This window comes from Urocitellus parryii, chromosome 12 (genome assembly GCF_045843805.1).
Source record: "Urocitellus parryii isolate mUroPar1 chromosome 12, mUroPar1.hap1, whole genome shotgun sequence".
NCBI classification, from domain to species: Eukaryota; Metazoa; Chordata; class Mammalia; order Rodentia; family Sciuridae; genus Urocitellus; species Urocitellus parryii.
The window spans coordinates 66,490,406-66,503,472 of record NC_135542.1 but is presented as its reverse complement, the minus strand read 5'-3'; the positions used below and the strand labels follow the sequence as shown (position 1 = coordinate 66,503,472).

Here is a 13,067-nt window from a genome sequence, read left to right as displayed (position 1 = left end):
TTATTTTTATGTGGTTCTGAGGATCAAACCCAGGGCTGCACACATGCGAGGTGAGCGCTGTACCACTGAGCCACAATCCCAGCTCCTATATTTCTTATTCATTGAGAATTTTTTTGTTTTTTGCAGTACCGGGATTGAACCTAGGGCCACAAGCACTCTACCACCAAGCTATGTCCTCAGCCCCCATCCTTTTTAAATTTTATTTGAGTCACAGTCTCATTAAGTTACTAATGCTGGACTCAAACTTGTGATCCTCCTGTCTCAGACTCCCAAGTAACTAGAGAGGTCTTAAACATATTATGAAGAAGTCTTTTCTTTAAATCATCAAGCAAGGTAACCTTGTTCTTTGCTTTTAAATAGTGATTTTGTACTGTTTCACACAAAAATAAAAAGCAATGACACTTCAGTTCCCATACATTTTAAGAAACAAAAGAAAGGGATTTAACTTATGATCCTCCTGTCACAGACTCCTGAATCTGTTATACCTCGCTGGTGAACTCTCCCTTTTATCATTATATAATATGTCCTTCTTTGTTTCTTGTGACAGTTTTTGACTTCAAATCTATTTTGTCTGAGAGGACTCTCATTTGGTTGACATTTGTATGACATATCTTTCATCCATCTTTTCACTTTCAGCCTATGTACTCCTGATACCTAAGGTGATTATCTTATAGAGAGCATTTTTAAAGTGCGTTAAAAAAAATCTTTTTAAAAATCAATTCAGTTATTCTTTGTCCTGTAATAGAATGATTTAAAGTAAACATTTACATTTAAAAATAATTATTGATAGGGAAGGACTTGCTATTGTCATTCTGTCTGTCATTTTCTGTATGTCTTCTAGTTACTTCGTCCCTCTTTTCTTCTCTTGTTGCCTTCTTATTTCATTGATTGTTCTTTTTTTTAATGTAATATGTTTTGATTCCATTCTCATTTTCTTTTGTGTATATTCAATGGGTATTTTCTCTGTTGTTATTATGGGGGAAACATAAAATATATGATAGTTATTATAATCTATTTTAAACTGAAAAAAATGTCAGTCACATACAAAACCTCTACTCCCTTACAACTCTCTTTTCCATTTTTATCAATGTCTTCCTATTTTCATATTTTGTATCCATTAATATACTTTTATAGATAACTTTTAATATATTTACCTTTTAAATTCTTATTTGAATTAAGTGATCATGACAGCATTATAGAATTCTGCATTTGTCTATAGATTTACCTTTCTTTACCAGACAACTTTATATTTCTGTACATTTTTGTCTTGCTATCTAGTATTATTTTGTTTCAACTTGAAGGATTCCTTTTAACACTTCTTGTAAAGCAGATCAGGTGGTGGTAAACTACTTAGCTTTTTAAAAAAAAAAAAAAAAAAAAAAAAGATCTTTATTCTCTACTTTGAAAGGACAGTTTTGCTGGATATAGTATTCTTGTGAGATTTTTCTTTTCCCCGGAATCTCCATATATCTTCCCACTCCTTTCAGACCCTATAATGCTTTAACTAAGAAGTCCACTGATAATCTTTTTGTTTTCACAGTGCTGAGGATTGAACCCAGGGCTTTAAGTAGAAGTAAGCTCTCAATCGCTGAGTTATATCCCAACCCCTCCACTGATAATCTTAAAGAAGCTCCCTGATATGTGTCTTGATTTTCTCTTGCTGCTTTCCAAATTCTGTCTTTGACTTTTAACAGTTTAGGATGTGTCTTGGTGTTGGCACATTTTGATTCATCATAATTTAAGTCCTTTGAGCTTCTCAAATTTGGATGTCCATTTCCTTCTTTAGATGTAGGAATTTTGAACCATTATTTCTTCAGGAAAGTTCTCTGTCTCATTCTCTCTTCTCATTCTGGGACTCCCATCATACATGCACTCGTTGCCTTGATGATACCCCATAAAAATTCCTTAGGCTTCCTTTACTTTTCTCCATTCCTTTTTATTTTTGTTCCCCTGACTTAATAATTTCAAAACATCTGAATTTGCTGATTTTTACTTCTGCTTCATCGAGTCTTCTGTTGATCCCCTCTAGTAATTCTAAAAATTTAGTTGTTACATTCTTCAGCTTCAGATTTTGTTTTGTTCTTTTTTGGTAGTTTCTCTTTGTTTACATGCTTATTTTATCCATGCATTATTTCCCAGATTTCATTTAGTTGTCTATATTCTTTTGTAGTACCTTGAGCATCTTTAAGATGATTGCTGTAAATTCTTTTCCAGGTAATCCACAAATCTCTAGCTCTTTGAGGTGCGTTTCTAAGCATTTCATTCTTTGGGCATGTTTTCCTGTTTCTTCATGCATCTTGTTATTTTTTGTTGTGATTTCTGCATTTGAAAAATCAGTCATCTCTTCCAGTATATATATAGGATTCATGCAAGGGAGGATCTTCATCAATCAGCCTGACTAGATTCTGGTGTCCTCTCAATCCTTTTATGGAGACATGTCCTCTTTGGCTTTGTAACTTTCCAAAAAAGAAGTTTATGGGTTTCTTTTTTAGTAGTTTATAATCTGTTCCTACCCCTGGTGTCTATCTGCCATAATGTGACACTGCAACAAGCTACTCAGCTCTTTTATTTTCTGTAGTCCCCAGGTAGTCAAGATCAGGCAAGAAAGAAATCAGGTTTTTGGGCAATCCCTGCTTCTAATTTCACCCCCTACTGCTTTGCCCCATGAAAAGCCAGCATATTGGTTACACCTTCTACTCTTCTTTTTTTCCTCCCAAGAGGGAAACAAAATGTTGCTTTCCCTATTAAAAGGTCAGTGGCTTAGGAGAGGTACTGACACGGGTGAAATGAAACCACTTTTCCTACTCATTTCAGTGCAGCTGATCTTGTATTTGATCTTGCCCAGGGTGACTTTCTAGTTTCTAGAGCTCTCATAAAGATGTTTTGGGTCACATACTGTTTAGTCAGTGTCTCTCTGAATAAAAAGGACCAGGGCTTCCTATTCTGTTATCTTGAAAATATTTTTATATCCCATTATGTTTCAAGTACTTTGTTACACAAATCCAAACTGGAAAAACTACTCAAATGACTGAAAAGACATTAACATTGCTGCGTGCATTGATCAAGAATGGATATAAATATTACAATACAACATGTAACCAGACATTGTATGCCTCTCCTGTGAAGTAGCTTTGAAAAAACAAATTACTTAATAAATAAAATGGAATTGACTCAACCTCTGGATCTATCAATGGACAGAGAAGACAGAGGCTCACGTTAAAGGACAACGTGGGGATCAATTACCAGTATTTGCACTCACAAGAAAATATACAGAACAAATAATTCAGTCTCTTCAACAAATGAAAAGCATTGGGAAAAGCAAAGGAGGTGGAAAAGAAATCTACAGAGTAAGAGACTTAGAAAACATATTTCAAAAATACTTGAGACCCATTCTAGGAAGCTGGTATCACCCTGATACCAAATCCAGACAAAGACACATCAAGGAAAGAAAACTTCAGACCAATATCCCTGATGAACATAGATGCAAAAATTCTCCATGAAATTCTGGTAAATCTCATACAAAAACATATTTAAAAGATAGTGCACCGTAGTGTTTGTCCCAAGGATGCAAAGTTGGCTCAATATGAAAATCAAAGAACATAATTGGGTTTAAATACAAAAATCACATGACTATCTCAATAGATGCAGAAAAGGCATTTTGCAAAATACAGCATCCATTCATGTTCAAAACTCTAGAAAAACTAGGGATAGTAGGAACATACCTCCCTCAGCACTGTAAAAACTACATATGCTAAACCCAAGACCAACATCATTCTACAATGGAGAAAAATTGAAAGCATTCCCTCTAGAAACTGGAACAAGACAGGGATGCCCTCTTTTACTGCTTCTATTCAACATAGTTCTAGAAATTCTAGCCAGAACAATTAGAATAAACAAAATAAAGGGATATGAATAGGAAAAGTAGAACTACCCTATTTGCCAACAACATAATTCTATATTTAGAAGACCCAAAAACTCCACCAGAAAACTTCCAGAACTTATTAAGTGAATTCAGCAAGGTAGCAGGATATAAAATTAGCACCCATAAATCAATTGTGTTCCTATATATCAGTGATGAATCAACTGAAAGAGAAATTAGGAAAACTATCCCTTTCACAATAGCTTCAAAAAAAATAAATATTTTGGAATCAACTTAACAAAGGATGTGAAAGACTTCTACAATGAAAACTATAGAACACTAAAAAAAGAAAATGAAGAAGACCTTAGAAGATAGAAAGATCTCTCATGTTATTGGATAGGCAGAATTAATATTGTCAATACTACCAAAAGCACTATACAGATTTAAGACAATTCCTATTATTAAAGTTCTGTTCTTCACAGAAACAGAAAAAGCAGTCATGAAATTCATTTGGAAAAATAAGAAGCCCAGAATAGCCAAAGCAATCCTTATCGAGAAAAGTGAAGCAGAAGGCATCACAATACCAGACATTTAATTATACTACAGAGCTATAGTAACAAAAGCAACATGGTATTGGCACCAAAACAGACATGAAGACAAATGGTACAGAATAGAAGACCCAGAGACAAACTCACATAAATACAGTTATCTCATACTAGACAAAAACACCATAAACATACACTGGGGAAAAGAGAGCCTCTTCAATAAATAGTGCTGGGATAACTAGAAATCTATATGTAACAAATGAAGTTAGACCCTTATCTTTCACCTGCACAAAACTCAACTCAAAGTGGATGAAGGACCCTGGCATTAGATCAGAGACCCTGAGACTACTAGAAGAAAAAAGTGAGACCAAATCTCCATCATGTCAGGTTAGGAACCAAATTTTTATAAAACCACGAATTAATAAATGAGATGGTATCAAACTGAAAAGCTTCTTCACAGCAAAAGAAACAATCAAGAATGTGAAGAGAGAGTCTACGGAATGGGAGAAAATCTTTGCCACCTGCACCTCAGATAGAGCATTAATCTCTAGGATATATAAAGAACTCTAAAAGTTTAACACCAAAAAAAAAAAATCAATAAATGGGCAAAGGAACTGATCAGACACTTCACAGAAGAAAAAATATGATTGGTCAAAAATATATGAAAAAATGTTCAAACATCTCTAGCAATTAGAAATACAAATTAAAACTACACTGAGATTTTCTGTCACTCCAGTCAGAATGGCAACAATCAAGAATACAAGTAACAATAAATGTGGGCAAAGATGTGGTGAAAAAGGTACATTGCTAGTGGTACTGCAAATTGGTGCAACCACTGTGGAAAACAGTATGGAGATTCCTCAGAAAATTTGGAATGGAACCACCACTTGACCCAGTTATCTCACTCCTCGGCATATATAGAAAGGACTTAAAATCAACATATTATAGTAATGTACCCACATCAGCGTTTATAGCAGCCCAATTCGAAATAGCTAAGCTATGGAACCAATCTAAGTGCCCTTCAACAGATAAATGGATAAAGAAAATGTGGTATGTATACACAATGAAATATTACTCGGCCATAAAGAAGAATGGAATTATGGAATTTGCAGGTAAATGGATGGAACTGGAGACTCATGCTGAATGAAATAAGCCAATCCCCCAAAAAACAAAGGCCAAACATTCTCTCCAATATGCAGATGCTGACTCACAATTGGGGAGGTGAGGGAGTGGATAGAGGTTCACCAGATTGGATAGAGGGAGGAAGGGAGGAGGGATGGGATCCTACTGCCTCAGCCTCGCAAGTCACTGGAATTACAGGCGTGTGCCACCATGCCCAGCTTCCAGGAGTGTATTTTTGTATCTAAATAAATTATAATTTACTTAGTCCCTCTTAAGAAAAATAGTTATCTGAAAGAATGATTACCAAGCTGTTAATAGAGAAATAATACCTTTAAGTAATGAGAATATGAATTACTTGAGGTGATGACACTATAGTTTATTTTAAATTTATTGTCCTTTTCTTTTGTGTTCAAATATTCTACATGAGTTTGCATGTATATTTTATTTAGAAAAATTGTTTTGTTTGTTTGTCTGTTTTTTCATTTTGAAGTACTGGGGATTTATCCCAGAGGCAATTTACCACTGAGATACATTGCCCTCCTTTTTATTTTTATTGTGAGACAGGGTCATGCTAAAGTGCTTAGGACCTCACTAAGTTGCTGAGGTTGTCCTTGAACTTGTGATCTTCCTGCCTCAATTACAAGCATGTGTCACTGCACCCGACATTTTTTAAATTTTTTGTCTCCCAAAAACTAACCATGGATTATGAGAAATCCTCTATTTGCTCAATCATTTAATATCAATTTGATATTTAAAAAACAATGTTACTGGGGCTGGGGATGTGGCTCAAGTGGTAGCACACTCGCCTAGCGTGCGTGTGGCCAGGGTTCGATCCTCAGCACCACATACAAACAAAGATGTTGTGTCCGCCGAGAACTAAGAAAAAAAAATAAAAATATTAAAATTCTCTCTCTCTGTCCCCCCCTCTCTCTCACTCTCTCTTAAAAAAAAAAAAAAAAGATGTTGCTGTGAGGATTCACTTGTAATAATGGTTATGTGTTTGTTTAAAAAAAAAAATGTTACTGTCTTCTCCAAAAACACAGAGAAAGGAAACATAATTGAAATTGGAAATATGCGAGCCTCTGCTAGTCTCTCTTAGGAGCCAGATCACATTCTACCTGTTAGTAAATTCACTTTTAGAAGCAAATTACTTACCTTTTGGAAATGATCTCTCTCTTTCACAACACAAGGATAGCAAGTAATATGCAAAGACACATTATGAGCGCATTCTGATGTGATCCATTAAGAAAGCCCACACCATGGTTTTAGTATATATAAATACAAAACAGAAGGGGTAAAAGGAGAAAGTGTGGTGTGCCTGGGTAGAAGGCTCCCTTATCTGTAATACCAGGGATCTCTTAGCTAGCATTTGTGCTCCAGGAAAGTAAATATTCCTGGATTATTTCTATTCTGGTATTGCTCATTTTGATTTTTACTATGAAATAAATGATTTCAATTTCTCTACTTTGAGAGAAAAAGAAATGATCAAGTTCCTCCCCCCGCTTTGGTCACAGTATTGATTTACATCTATTTCAAAATCCACACATTAAAAGAAATCTGGCTTAACAGAGGTAGCAAAGTTTTGTGTTTGAATCAAATTACTAAAGATATTTTAAAAAAAATTTTTCACTATATTTCATATCCCCCAAGATCCTTATTACCTAGCCCACAGAATTGTGCCTGCAATTTAATTCCAAAGCAATAACACAGAAAATCTTTCAATTATACTCTTTTCTTTTGAAGAAAATTATTTACATTTTTATGGAAATTATTTGCTATGATTCAAGATTAACGACATAATGGAAGTAGTCACAGCGGTTTTTCTTTTTCCCCTCTTATGTTATCTATAGGTGGAGAAATGAGAAGCTTTGATTATGCAAATTAAGGCAGAATCTATTATCTTCTTCCTGATCTATGTCCTGATCATGGAGGGTTTTTAAGCAATGTTAGTTTTGCACATTAGGAATCACAGTCAGTTAACTACTGCTGCTAACTGACGGGCTATATTTGCCGACTCTATCAGTTTGACCCAGCTTCCAGAGCTGAATGGTGCTCCAGGCTAAAAGAGAAAGCTGATCCATCAGGCTTACATTAGCATAGAATCACACTCAAGCTTATTGATGTGCGTTCAGCATAACTCCCATCCCAGCACCCAGCTCTGTCCATTATTTTCATTTTATCTCAAGTCATTTGTACGGTTGTCTGCCCCAGTTAAAGCTCCAGCAAGACTAGTACTTAAATGAATTTGTGAGAAAGGAGACAAATGCCCTTTGAACTTTCAGCACTTTGCTATGGAGGCTTGCTAACATAAAATATACTAGTACTCTCAGGTCCACTTGGTGAGCATATCAAGAATAGGCTATTGTAAGGGAGAAAAAGTCACTTAACACCCTATTAGCCAACAAGGAGTGTGATGATTAAATTATTTTTTAACTGTAATTTTAAAGCACTGCTCTTGATTTTTGCTGAAAGCTATTTACAAAAACAAATTTCATAACAGCTACATCTTTGCTGTTTAAATACCTTTCTCTTTTAAAATACAGAACACACACTAAAATAAATGTTCCCAATAATAATACATTTCATCACCTAGGAAAATGTTATATTTAATGGTAACAAGAAAAACAACAATCTACATCAACCAGGCATTTAATGTGCACAAAACCCCATAATAAGAGGGATTTAATGTGTGCATAAACCCTGTAATGGGTTTGTATATAATCAGGCATTTGAGGTATACATAAAATCACTTTAATTGCAAATCTTTAAAATGAAAATAAAGTGCTTCTGTAGCTGTTCTGAATATACAATAACTATTGAAATTCTAAAGCTGGTCTTCAAAACTATTTTTTATGAATTTACATAGTGCTTACAGCTATACTCTGAGGGAATATAAAAAGAGTGTTATTCCTAAATCTTTAGGATTTGGGGGGATGGGAGGATTTGGGGTTTTTTTACTGAGAGGGAATGTAAGGACTACAAAGGTACAGCAACTAGCCCAGATTCTACAGTATAACAAAAACTCAAAAAGTAGATGGTGAATTTTTACTTAATTTGTCACTTAAAATTCACAGTGTGATTTTTTTCCTTACCATCTGTCTTACTTTTATGCTGGGGAAATTAAGATTCAACCTAAAGAGTCTTTATATCCCAACTAGTCTTCCTCTTTGTGTCCATCACTGTCTCCTTAGAACTTCATACTACTCCAATCAGGAGGAAAACAAAGTGATTTTTTTGTTTGGTTAGTTGGTTGGTTTTTTTGGTGGGGGAAAGGGTACTAGGGATTGAATTCAGGGGCACTCTACTGCTAGGCTACATCTACAGTTCTTTAAAGTTTTTATTTTAACACGGGGTCTCCCTACATGGCCAAGTCTGGCCTTGAAGTCAGGCTCCTCCCGCTTTGGCTTCCAGAGTAGTTGGGATTACAAACCTGCACAACCACACTTGGCTGAAACACTTTTAAATGACTCACTCTATCAAATATTGGTATAGATTTGTTCATATATAATTGTCTTTCATCTTTTTCTATCTCCCTCAGAGAGAGAATGGAAAGTCAACTTTTGTAAATTGTTAAAGTACTGTACAAAAGCTGGTCGTTAGGTTTACAAAAAGATTCTGACACTTGTATCCTTACAAGATGAGTGAGTGATCATACAGAATTTTCTTTCTAAATGTTTTCAATTCTGAAAATCACAGGAAGACCAAGCATCATAACCCCCCTGAAAGTAGACCTTTTCATCTTAAATATAAAGGCTGACTGGTGGATAAAGAAGCTAATATTTATTAAGTATCTACTTTGTATCAGACACTATTCACTTACATTTAATCCTCTGAAATATGCAGCACATTGTTTTCGTTTTGTTTTTGTATGACTCCCAATTTTCAGAGTCTTTAGGAGGCAACTTGAGCACTGGCTAAAGGTCACAAAGTCCTTACACTGTTCTCAAACCCCAGATAAATCTGATCCAAAATGGAAAATGCTCTTCTTCCTATCATTGTGGCAGTTTGCTCTATGCTTCCAAGACAACCTGAAGATTCACTGCAAGTTTCCAGGGAGATTTGTTATCCTTCAACATGCCGAGGAAGAACTAGTTATCTCACCTTGAATTTCTGTCTTGAGAATTTTCAAGAGGAAAATAATTACTAAGACTTTCTAATTGATTTGGGGGTTCTCTCCTTATTTATTTATATTTTCAAAGATTTTTACACATTAGATTCTTTTAAGTAATATAACTTAAGGCAAGTTGGTACTTTCAAGGAACTTATGATCATCCCTTGGCCTTCCAGAAAAGTAATGATTATAAGAGAAAAGTCAGGGTGTTTTTTGTCTTTTTGTTTTGTTTTGGTACTTCAGATTGAACCCTGGGACATTCTACTATTGATCTACATCCCCAGACCTTTTTATTTTGTATTTTGAGGCAGGGTCTTGCTAAGTGGCCCAGGCTGGCCTTAGAATTCGCAATCCTCCTGCCTCAGCCACCTGAGTTTCTGAGTTTCTGTTTGTCACCACACCCAACCATTTTTTAAACACAAAAAATACACCTAACTATATATGTTTTTGTTTGCAGAAAATGACTCTCAGAGAATACAAAAGAAACTCATTATTGTGGTTGCCTGTAGAGAGGGGAAACGAGTTATAATGAAGGAGGGGGATGGGAAGCTTACTAGTTTATATTCTTCGGGACATTTTTGAACTTGGAATCATCTAAGTATACTATCTATTCAAAACATACATATTTACAAACATATACAGGTAAGTCATATTCACCAGTCTTCAGATGAATACTGACAAGTGAAGCAAGAATTGCCTTGTGAATGAAAACTTACATCACTAAGTATTTAAATAGGATTTATTCTAATGATATTGCAAAAAAAAGCTTGCTAGAGTGAATTAGAGTTAGTATTCTAGCATTATAGAAAATATGCCTGGACTGGAGAAGAAGGAATTTCAAAACTGGAAAATGGCACAGCTGATTACTGATCTCCCAGAAAGGAAAGAAAACATTTAGTATAAGGATTTATGCTGTGATTAGAACTAAGATCATGAAAATGCAGCCTACCTAGGCTGTCTTGCCCAATGTATTTTTTCTCATGTGTACCAATTCCTCAGACACATTCACTACTTAAACAAAAAAAAAAAAAAAAAAAAAAAAAAAAGGAGGGGGGAGTTATTAGTGGTGATTCTTGTATTCCCCATACTTTCTTCCCCTCCATCCCAAGAGAGATGACATGGAGGAAAAATTAACTTGGCTGTAAGTAATCTTTCCATTCCACTTGTTTTATTTCTTCTTGCACAAAAATGTACATATTTCACAGTGGAGTTTTAGTTAGCCATAAAAAATTAAATTAGGGCATTTTCAGGAAAATGGATAGAATTTCAGAACATTTTGTTAAGCAAAATAAGTCAAACTCAGAAAGTCAAGGGTTGTATATATAGAAGCTAGAGAGAAAAGAAAAAGAAAGGTTGGGAAGGATCTCATGAAAGAAAGGACAGTAGAGGAAAGTGTGGGGAGGAGAATATAGAGAAAGGGAAATACCAGAGAATGATATTGACCAAATTATATTGCTATGTTGTGTGCATGTAGAACATGTAACAATTAATCCCATGATTATGTACAACTATAATGCACCCATAAAAACATGGAAAAAAAGAATGTACACATTTAATGAATTTGAGAATTAGAAGGTAAAAGGGCTAAAAGAGGTAAGAGAGATCTCAATATTCTTCTACAGCAAATAAAGACAGTCAAATATCACCTAACAACCTCCTCTTCATCATTTATAGATTCTTAATTAAAGACTAGGATGTTTCTTAATCCTATAGTCAGAGTGTTTCTAATTACATCTAACCTAAAAGTTTTCTATTATAACTTAAAAATATATTTTCATGCAAACACACACACTCACAAATATCCTTCTGGTGAAGTTGCATTTATCTTGTGTCTTATAAGTACTAGCAATATATTGAGATTCATGTTGACCTGACTTTCATTGATCAAATATTTGAATTACATGGAGCACCATTAAAGTGACAGAGTTGGCATATAACATATCCCCTACTCTCAAAGAGTATACTAGAAGGATAGAAGTTATAATATCAACATTTTATATCTACAATTCCATGCTACTTAAATTATGATTGATAAATACTACTCAAATTGAAATTAATTCTCACTTTGACACTCTTTGTTCAAAGTTAGGATTGCTGGTAACTTTAACTTTCAATTAAGGATTCAGGTCTCTAACATCAAGCATTCCAGCTCTGGCAAATTCTGAAAATAATTTTAGAAATTATAAAGGTGTAAATGCAAGTTGAAAATGAATTTTGAAGCAACAATAATAATATATTACATGTATTAAGATCTTTTACATGTCAACCATTGTTCTAAGATTTTTAAATATTAAGTTCATTTGATCCCTATATTAACCCTGGTAGTTAGGTGTGATCTTTATCCTTTTACAAATAAGGAAATAGTGGCACAAAGTGGTTAAATAACTTAGTCAAAATTATATTGGTGGGTTGGGGCTGTGGCTCAGAGGTAGAGTGTGGTAGAGTGCTCGCCTACCATGCGTGAGGCACTGGGTTCGATCCCCTGCACCACATACAAATATGTGTCCACTTATAACTAAAAAATAAACATTAAAAATTATATTGGTAATAAATGATGATAATTAAACCTAAGCAATCAGGCTCCAGACAGAATGTGTCCCAACCAGCAAACAATATTAAATTCCAAGATACTAGTATATTTTAAGAACTTTTCAACAGAGTGTTTTATTGGACCATATCCAATTAAATTATTCCAGCTGCCATAAATAATAATTGGGTTGGAAACCTTTTTAGTATCTTGCGAACCACTGCCATATCACATTTTCCTCAAGCCCTCTAAAGTGTATCATGGCAGCACAATTTCTTCTCCTTTTTCTGCATTGCTCGGACCTGAAAATACAGTTCAAAGACAGAATAGGAAAAAAAATGAAGCCACAAATACAGAAAGTACCCACTGAAATCAGTGACTTCCTTCATCCCGCTCATCTTCAGAAATAAGCGTACTTCTAAGAAGTCTATCTCCAAGGTTGGTTTTGGCATCAGTGATCCTGCTTTTACTTTGCCAATAGTTTTTTTCCCCATGAATGGTATCATCAAATGTGGCAAATTATTTTGCTAATACCTGGTGTGATGGCTTTTCATTGCGGTGACCAAAATACCTGACAAGAACAATTTAGAAGAGCAAAAGTTTATTTGGGCTTACAGTTTCGAAGGTTTAGTCCATGGTCAGCTGACCTCATTGCTCTGGACCCAAGGTGAAGCTGAACATCATGGGGGAAGGGCATGTCAGGGGAAGCTGCTCCACTCATGGAGGCCGGAGGCAGAGAAAAAGGGAAAGAGGCTGCCAGGAAAATGAATCCTTCCAGGGCACACAACCAATGACCTACCTCCTCAAACCACACCCAGCCTGCCGACAGTTACCACCCATTATTTAGCCCATTCAAACTAGGATGGACTGATTAGGTTATAGCTCTCATAATCATGTAACTTC

At 35.0% G+C, this 13,067-nt stretch overlaps 1 protein-coding gene across 1 annotated transcript in view; it reads right to left on the bottom strand.

The window, feature by feature from the left end:
• Camkmt (calmodulin-lysine N-methyltransferase) overlaps positions 1-13,067 on the bottom strand; it is a 392,271-nt gene that overhangs the window by 279,469 nt on the left and 99,735 nt on the right. The gene's annotated exons all lie outside the window — the stretch shown is intronic.